At 32.7% G+C, this 8,271-nt stretch overlaps 1 long non-coding RNA gene across 1 annotated transcript; it reads left to right on the top strand.

Moving 5' to 3' along the window:
* The first annotated feature begins 5,830 nt into the window (after positions 1 to 5,830).
* On the top strand, positions 5,831 to 8,011 carry LOC112326966 (uncharacterized). The gene is made up of 2 exons (XR_002980986.2): positions 5,831 to 5,955; positions 7,781 to 8,011. It is a non-coding gene; the product is annotated as an uncharacterized LOC112326966 (long non-coding RNA).
* Positions 8,012 to 8,271: the final 260 nt, after the last annotated feature.

Below are 8,271 nucleotides of genomic sequence, written 5' to 3' on the forward strand. Positions count from 1 at the left end.
TGTATTAACTCTAATGGTTTCATTGCTCTAAACTTTGATTCTTCATATGGTAGCTAATGTGCCTTACTATACTGACATCCTATATATATTATGTCTGTTTTTACATCAGGTTGAGGAAGCCCTTTGAGTGATAATTCTTTTATCATTATACTCAGCTCAGGATAACTAACATGGGTTAGTCTTATATGCCATAAATCTATAATCTCATTCTTGTTTTATTGACATATGCAGTCTCTACTTATATTATATAAACAAACTTCATACATCGTCCCTCTATAATTGGTTCTTTCTAATATCTTAAGATTTCGGTACACTTTAACATCACTTGGACCAAACAAGATATAATAGCCTATTGATGTTAATTGTGCTATAGACAATAATTTTTTCTTTATACCTAGGACATGATAAACATATTGAAGATGTACCTGACTTGATTTATAGTGAGGTGTAATTATTGTTTCACTAATATGGCTTATTTGTAATCTTGAGCTGTTAATTGTTACCACCACACAACTTCCTTTGTACTCTTATCAAATGTTATAGCTTTTGCTTAACACCTATCATATGATTAGAACACCCATAATCAATGATCCAATCATTTCCATAATTAATTCGATCTTTGAATGTAGTTGTCAATGTTAATTCTTCCTTTTCTATGGAATATGACGCCTTAACAACCTATTCATCTTTAACTTGTTTTTATAAACTTGATATAGCAATATTATTTTATGTTGGCTTTTTAAACCAACAATCTTTCTTTATGTGACCATTTTTTTCTATAATTATGACACTTGCCTTCAAATCTTCAACAATTGCAATAATTTTTTGAAACTCCCTCTTGATAAAAGCTTCCATTTCTTTGATAATTTTTCTCCTTATTATCATCCTTATTGGATTCATCATTAGAGTGCCAACTATGGTTTCTATCATTGTGAGTATTGTCGTACCCGACATCGCGGCGGCTTTAAAAATAAATCTTTGAACATAATGGATTTTTGGTGGCATCCTATTCTTTGATGAGGAATGGTCTTGTTTAATAAGTCGCCACCTAGTATTATGGTTACTAGGAATCCTAACTGGTCAACTGAGATTCTATGGTACGAGACTGGTTACGCAAAAGGGAAGATATTATCACCCCTTAAGCGTCCTGCCTGAGGTAGGCTGCATTGCTGGTTTTGTCTTAAATTGCTAAATGTTTATTAATTTTTGCTAATGATTTGCTTATAATATTCCTGACTCTGGCACTAGTGAATATTCAACTACGGATACTTGCAACTCTGGCGTTGGTAAATATTATATAGTTATGAAACAAAATAAATTTAAATCCATATTTTTATTCCTGACTCTAGCGTCAGTAAATAAAAAAAATTATTTTTATGCATACACATTTTATTTTTTTAGGGCTAGACCCAGCTCAGCCCATATGGGCTGGGCTAGACCCAGCCAGCCCGGCCCGGTCACTGACCCAAGCCAGTGCCCGGCTGGGCTAAGTCGAAGACATGCGTGAAGTAACTTCACACGTGTTGAACAGTGCGAAGGTAATTAAAATACCTTCGCACAATGTTCATGTTACATAATATGCAGAGATTGAAAAGAGAAAGGTGTACCTGCTTCTGGAGACGACGAAGATGGTTGCAGCGCTGGTGGTGACTCTCGTCTATTGCTTCCCTTTGTCTTCCTTCTGTGTCCACTTGTATGCTTTTTTTCTTTTTGGTTTTCTCAGTAGCTTTCGGGATGAAGGAATTAAGAAGACGATGAAGATGCTGGCTTTATTTTGACTAATTTCTGGGTTGTTCTTTTTCTGCAGCCGATTCTCCTGTATGTGTTGTTCCTTCGCTTTTCTCTCCTTTTTTTCTCTGTGTATATTTTTTGCTTTTTAGTCTCCTTTTCTCTTGACTCTCTCACTATCTCTCTCCGTCCGTTCTCTTTTGCTCCTCCCCCTCCTGTGAGGCCTTTCTCTGGCTTTTATAAAGCCAGAGAAGGTCGTGTTTTCATGCCTCCAGAAATGAGGCACGTTCCGTGAGGGATCGTGGTCCATGATCTGTTGGTAGTGTTTCCTGTTGATTCGGCTTTCTCTGTGCGAAACAAAAGGGATGATGAACAGTGCTTCTAAACGACATCGTTTATGTCCTTGGGAACGACTATTTTTCACTTTGGTCCCTAAACGTTTTAAACTAAACAATTAGGATCTTAATCAGTAATAATTAATTTCTAATTGTGCCCTTGGATTAAATTCAATTGAATCCCTGAGTTATAACGCCATTTACACAACAGTCCTGGGGTTTCTGGACTATTCAATTTGGTCCTTAGACTTTAATTTTCTAGCAATTTTCCTTTAAATCAGCTCCAAAGTTTGGTATTTCTTCAATTAAACCCCTGATTCCTTTAATTAATTAAATCAAAGTTTAATTAAGCCCGTAAACTTATTAATTCTTCAATTAAGCTCATGATTTCATTAATTAAACTAATCCAAATTTTAATTAAATTTTCAAACTTATTAATTCTTCAATTTCTGACCAATTGACTCTCAAATTTTAAAAATTTCAACCTTGAACTTCGAATTTGTGTTGTCTTAACTCAATTCTCAACTATATTCATTTTTTTAATATTTATTTAAAAATTAGGTTATGACAAGTATGTCATTGTTTACTTCTTTCATTGTTGGTGTAGACTCTTGCAATTTGTTTAGCCATATTTTTTTGACCTATAAGTAAATTTTTGAACTTAAATAATGATGGTTGAGTAGGCCATCCTTTTATTGCAACAACAAAACTTCGATACTCTGGTTTTTAACCATGGAACATTATTTTTTTTTATCCTCATTTCACCAATAGTTTGCTTCAGGTTCTAATTTGGAAATCCCACAACATGCTGATTTCAACTTATTTTAATCTTCCACTTGCATAAACCTTTATTTGTATCTTTGACTGCTTGTGTGTTTTTACTATTGTTGACTACTTCACATAGATTTTGGCCTTGTATGTAAAACATCATGCATGTTGACCATGTGCTATAATTCTGATTGTTAAGCTTTTTTATCCCTCCAGAATTTTAAAGAACTCCTATGTCTGTTGCTATTTATGCTACTGCTATTTTGGATGGTGTGTGCTGATGACTTGTTGCTTCTGCAATCAACTGTTGGTGAAATTTCTACATGTTGTAATCTTCTACTATTGCAACACTACTACTGTCATATTATAGGAGACTTATTGTTGCTTTAATTTACTTTCTGCTCCTAGTTGTTCTGCTATTGTTGGCGTTTCAAGTTGATGTAATGCTGGTCTTCTATGTTGTTGTTGAAAATAAAAAGATGTGGTTGTTAAAACTGCTTTTCTATTGTCTAAAATGTGATCTTTTGGTCAAAGACTATTGTTGTTGGCGTGAATGTCTACCTAGTCTACTATTTTGTTGCTGAAATTTTTTTGATCACTACTAGATTATTTTGTTGCTATGAGAGGTTATTGGTGCCTTAGGTTTGTTCTCTAAGCTTCTAGAAAATAAATCTTGCTTCCATCACCATTTTAAAAGATATGCCAAAGACAATATTGCTTTGTTTATGCCTTTCCTCCTTCCCATCCTATTGATCCTCCTTTTCAACCTATAGGCTCTGATACCAATTATTGAACAAAACTCACGTTGGTTTTTATAAAAACACAACATCTAGCACTTTCTTTTTATATTTTCTTATGCTTTCTTATATATTTTTGAATGTTTAAGGTGACTATATATAGCTTTACAAGTCCTATTTAGACTAAGACTTTTAACCTTATCTAACTAAGGTTTATACTTATCTAATTAAGATGAAAACTAATCAACTATCTAACTCCTAATAATGATAAAAATCTAATAGATAATGATTTAGTATTGTAGAATTCTAACAATCTTATAATTCTTATAAACTCTAAATTCTAAGTTCAAGCTAATGTTGAATTCTAACATAAAAAATGCAAAGAAAAAAGACAAATTGAAGTTGAAGTGTTACAATCATGGCCAATGAAATCAATTATCTCATGAGTGTTCCGAGCCTTCTAAGGTGACATTAACTCAAGTTTTTTTAGTTTTATATATGTTTCTAGAATTTTGATGTTGGTTGAAACTAGTCTTTTATGGATTATAGATTTGGGAGCCATAAAACACATAGTTGGAAACTAAGAAGCATATGTGGAGTATCATCGAATTCCTACTCGAGTAACATGTGTGTGTGTGTGTGTGTGTGTAGTGGAAGAAAAGGTACTAGCAAGTGTAAAAAGGTACTAGCAAGTGTAAAGTAGTTTTGTATTGTGTCTAAATACTACTTTCGTATGATGTTTTGTATGTTCCAAATATTTGATGTAATCTTGTCTTTATTGTATCCCTTTTGTGTTTAGAATATAAGATGCATTTCTTAAGCACTAGTTTTGTATTATATGAAGGAAATGTATATTTTGGTTGTGGATGATGGTTTAATTGTTTTAAATTTGGATTTGACTTATAATAATTATGTTTTCCCATCATTTACTAGCTCAATTAGTAAAAATATAAATGTTTAATGTACTAGACTATATCACATTGGGTAATATAAAATGAATCATTTGACTTCAATATGTTTTTTGGTATCTCTTACCAAAATTGAGTTGCCTATATGTGAATATTATTTAATTGGACAAACAATTAAGAAACCATCTAAAATAGCAACAAGAGTTGAGAATTCATTACAACTTATCCATTCTAGCATTTATGGTTTGATGAATATAAGGGTGAGACATGGTGCTTCTGTTGGGTTTTTTGAAACACATAAACACAACAAAAACTATAAATTTAAGTTTTTTTCAAGTCCTAAGAATCCGACAATCTATGATCATTTAGGGTTAAGAAGATTAACTGAAGATCAGATCTTTATTCTAAGGTTTAATCAACTTTCGCAAACCACAAGTCATCTAAATATCCAACTTTTAACAATAATCCATACGAACAACTAATGAGAAGTCTCTTAAAATATTTTTAGAAAAGAGGGATCGTTTTGCCTTAAGTGCCTAGGTCTTTATTTTTTATACCATGTTTAAATATACGTTTGAAATGTGTACAATACATTTCATATCGTAACTTAGTTTTTCTTTACATATAAAATATGAGACATAACATTCTATTTATAACAACACCTAATAACCTTATAAATGATTAAATATCAATTTGTCCCCTGAATAATATCACATATATTATCTCAAGATAATTGTTTTTAGGATTTTATTCAATCAAGTCTCTATTTGATTTTTACATGTCTAGAATTGTAATCTCATCTATTAATCACAATCTAGTCATTAATTTCTAAATTTTATTTACAATCAAATCACACTTGATTAATTATTTCAGTTTAATTTATGACCAATAGTGCTTAATGTGTGTGACCTATTAGATTTCTAATAAGTTGACTCAAATATAAGTTATAATTCTAAATAAGTTAGGATTAAATAAATTAAATAAGTTGATTTATTATCAATTCAACAATTGATTTATCTATATTTGAAAATCAAATGCACCTATTTATTATTTCCAAATATCCATTATAGATAAATTAATAAATTGATACTTGTAACAATTTAAAATTTTCATGTGAGTCAGTTCAGTGTATATATCATATAACAAACACATATATATTAATTTTAAATATTCCTCGCACCTCAACTTATAAAAATAATTATTTTTTTATTTAAATCCCCTTGAAAAAATAATTTTACCCTTGATACCAAGATAAATATTGTTAAGAGCAATGAAAAGAAAAACATTACACTATTTAAATTCACAATTATTCTCCTCCCACGCTGAGAAAAAAGCTGGACTCTTTTAGTTTTTTTTTTTTAAAAAAAAAGATCATGTTTGCTCTTTGGTGAACCCGCAAATTCGCTGCGGTGATGGTAAATCGGTGACTGCCACTGTTCCTCCTGAACTACGTACAACAATGATGAATGTGACAGTGAAGTAAGCCCTCCCCTCCCCTCCCTCTCTGTTCTCTTGTTGTCTTTGTTCTTTTTCTTGAATCTTCAGAAAAATGAAATGATTGCTGTAAGTTAAAGCTATGAGCTTTATTGATATCAAATATATCGTAAATTACTATATACTGATGATGCCCAAATTGATACTGTCAAGGGCGCTCTACTGATCAAAGTTTTAGTTGTTTATTTGGAGATGACGGAGGAGGGAAATGGACTAGAAACTATCAGCCTATTCCTGTTACTGCTTCACATATTACATTTACAATTTTCGCACAAGTGATGGATTCCAAGGCCCTCCCTCCAACTCCAACTCCAACTCCAACTCCAACTCATCAGTTCATTGCTTTGTTATTTCAACTTCAGTATTATTCATTTAATATTGTGAAAATGGTGTGTGATCCCGCTGATAAAGGCTTAAAATCAATTCTAACAAAGAAATTTAGATTTGGAATTCCCAACCCTCGGCAACTTCACGTACAAGGTTCATCCTCTTCCACAACTGGGATCTCAAGTCCTTCATGTGTCAAGTGTAGCCTGACGAGTGTAACCTTTCATAGTGTTCATTCTTGATTTACGCAAGACTCACATTGGATTTCTGTTCATTTTTATGTCTAGTGACGGTTCTTATTCAGACAGCTTCATCTTCCAAATTAGCTTTGGTATCTTGGTTAATGTAGGAAATTTCTTTGGGCAACTGTTGGTGTAATTTTTATTTTGATGAGACCTGCGAGGATGTCATAAATCAAACCATCTATGTTTCTTTGTTGAACTATTCATTTTTGTGGTTCAGATTTGGTCCACTATTCTTTCTTTTTTTCTTAATTTTAAGGATAATCAATTAAGTGGGAAGTTAGCTTTTGATTGTTTGACTGTAGGGGCAGAATTAATTAGGATTTTATCTGTGTAATTCACAATCACTAATAGACTAAAGCTCTTCAACTTGGGATTGCCTCCACTGCGTTCTGAAGGTTGTTTCTTGCTGTTTCTCTTTACTTGAGGAAGATCACACTCTGCACAAATTTCAAATCCCTTGCTACTTCGAATTCCTTCAAATGCAATTGCTGCTTTAAGATTTCTTCAGTCTGCGATCATTTCAATGCCTAACACGTCACATAGTACTTGACTTGGAACAACAGATCAGTTTGGAGTTATTATATTAGATCATGAAGCTTCTTGTTATTTGATTTTTTTGTTGTTTTTGGCTATGTATCGTGTAACTCTTGCTACTTGATGAAAGTTGATGCTTGCTGTTAGAAAAATTTTGCACACCTACCCATGTCAGCTCCCGCAAAATAGAACTTGTGAATCCGATGTTGTTTTAACTTCACCTCCTCCATTGTAGCTTCACTTTTTGCTTGTCAGTTTTCATGCCTTTTGCTTGTAGTTCCTGATAAATTAAATTTTTCTTGTAGGAGTTTTCTCTGGTAACCTGTCATTGGATGTAACTAAGAGCTCAAAGTGGAATATTAGTCTGAGTGGTTTGTGTGGAATGCGTCCCAAGAAGATGAACACTGAATAATATTTCCACACATGTTTTCGCCTAAAGTGCTGCATATATACATAATGCATAGTGCATTCTTTCACATTAAATAATTGGTCTTCAGAAGTTGAATGCATGGCACTCTCAAAGCTACATTAGAAAACATAAAACCAAAAAATGGATCTGTATCAAAGCTATATATCCACTGTAAGATTGTTGTTTCTTTGCTGTCGTAATGATATAGAGCAAGAAAACCGCTGTATCTTTTTTTATGAACTGCATAATGGTCACTGCATGTTTCATACTAATTCTTTATTTGATTCCAATGCAGATTTATTCTGAGAATTAGGTGAATTCACCGGGACAAATGGAAGATAATTCCTGGCAAGCCTTTGTTTTTTACACCCAAGGGACTACTGGTATATCGCAGACGTGCGTCCCTCCTCTCGCTTATCTGCCAAGGCATGATATCAAATTGGCTGTTGACTGTTGGAGGTAGCTTTCTACGTGCAATATGACATTGGCTTTATGGTGCATATTCACTATAATAAATTGAATTTCATTTTGAGAAATTTTGGCATTTACTATGATGGGTCTTATTCCAAAGCAGTCATTTGCGGTTGCTAATAGCTTACACATGAGGTGCTAAATTAATCTGGCCATGATGAGTTAACATGACATTTCTGCTTACAGTCTATAGATGCACAAGAAACAATGAAATTATCACATGGGACCTTTCTTCATGTGTCTCACCAAAACCACTTGAATTTTTATGATCTAGCATACTTTGATAAAAAATTTTGGAAAATATCACATGAGAGA

This window comes from Populus trichocarpa, chromosome 1, assembly GCF_000002775.5.
Source record: "Populus trichocarpa isolate Nisqually-1 chromosome 1, P.trichocarpa_v4.1, whole genome shotgun sequence".
In the NCBI taxonomy this organism is placed as follows: Eukaryota; Viridiplantae; Streptophyta; class Magnoliopsida; order Malpighiales; family Salicaceae; genus Populus; species Populus trichocarpa.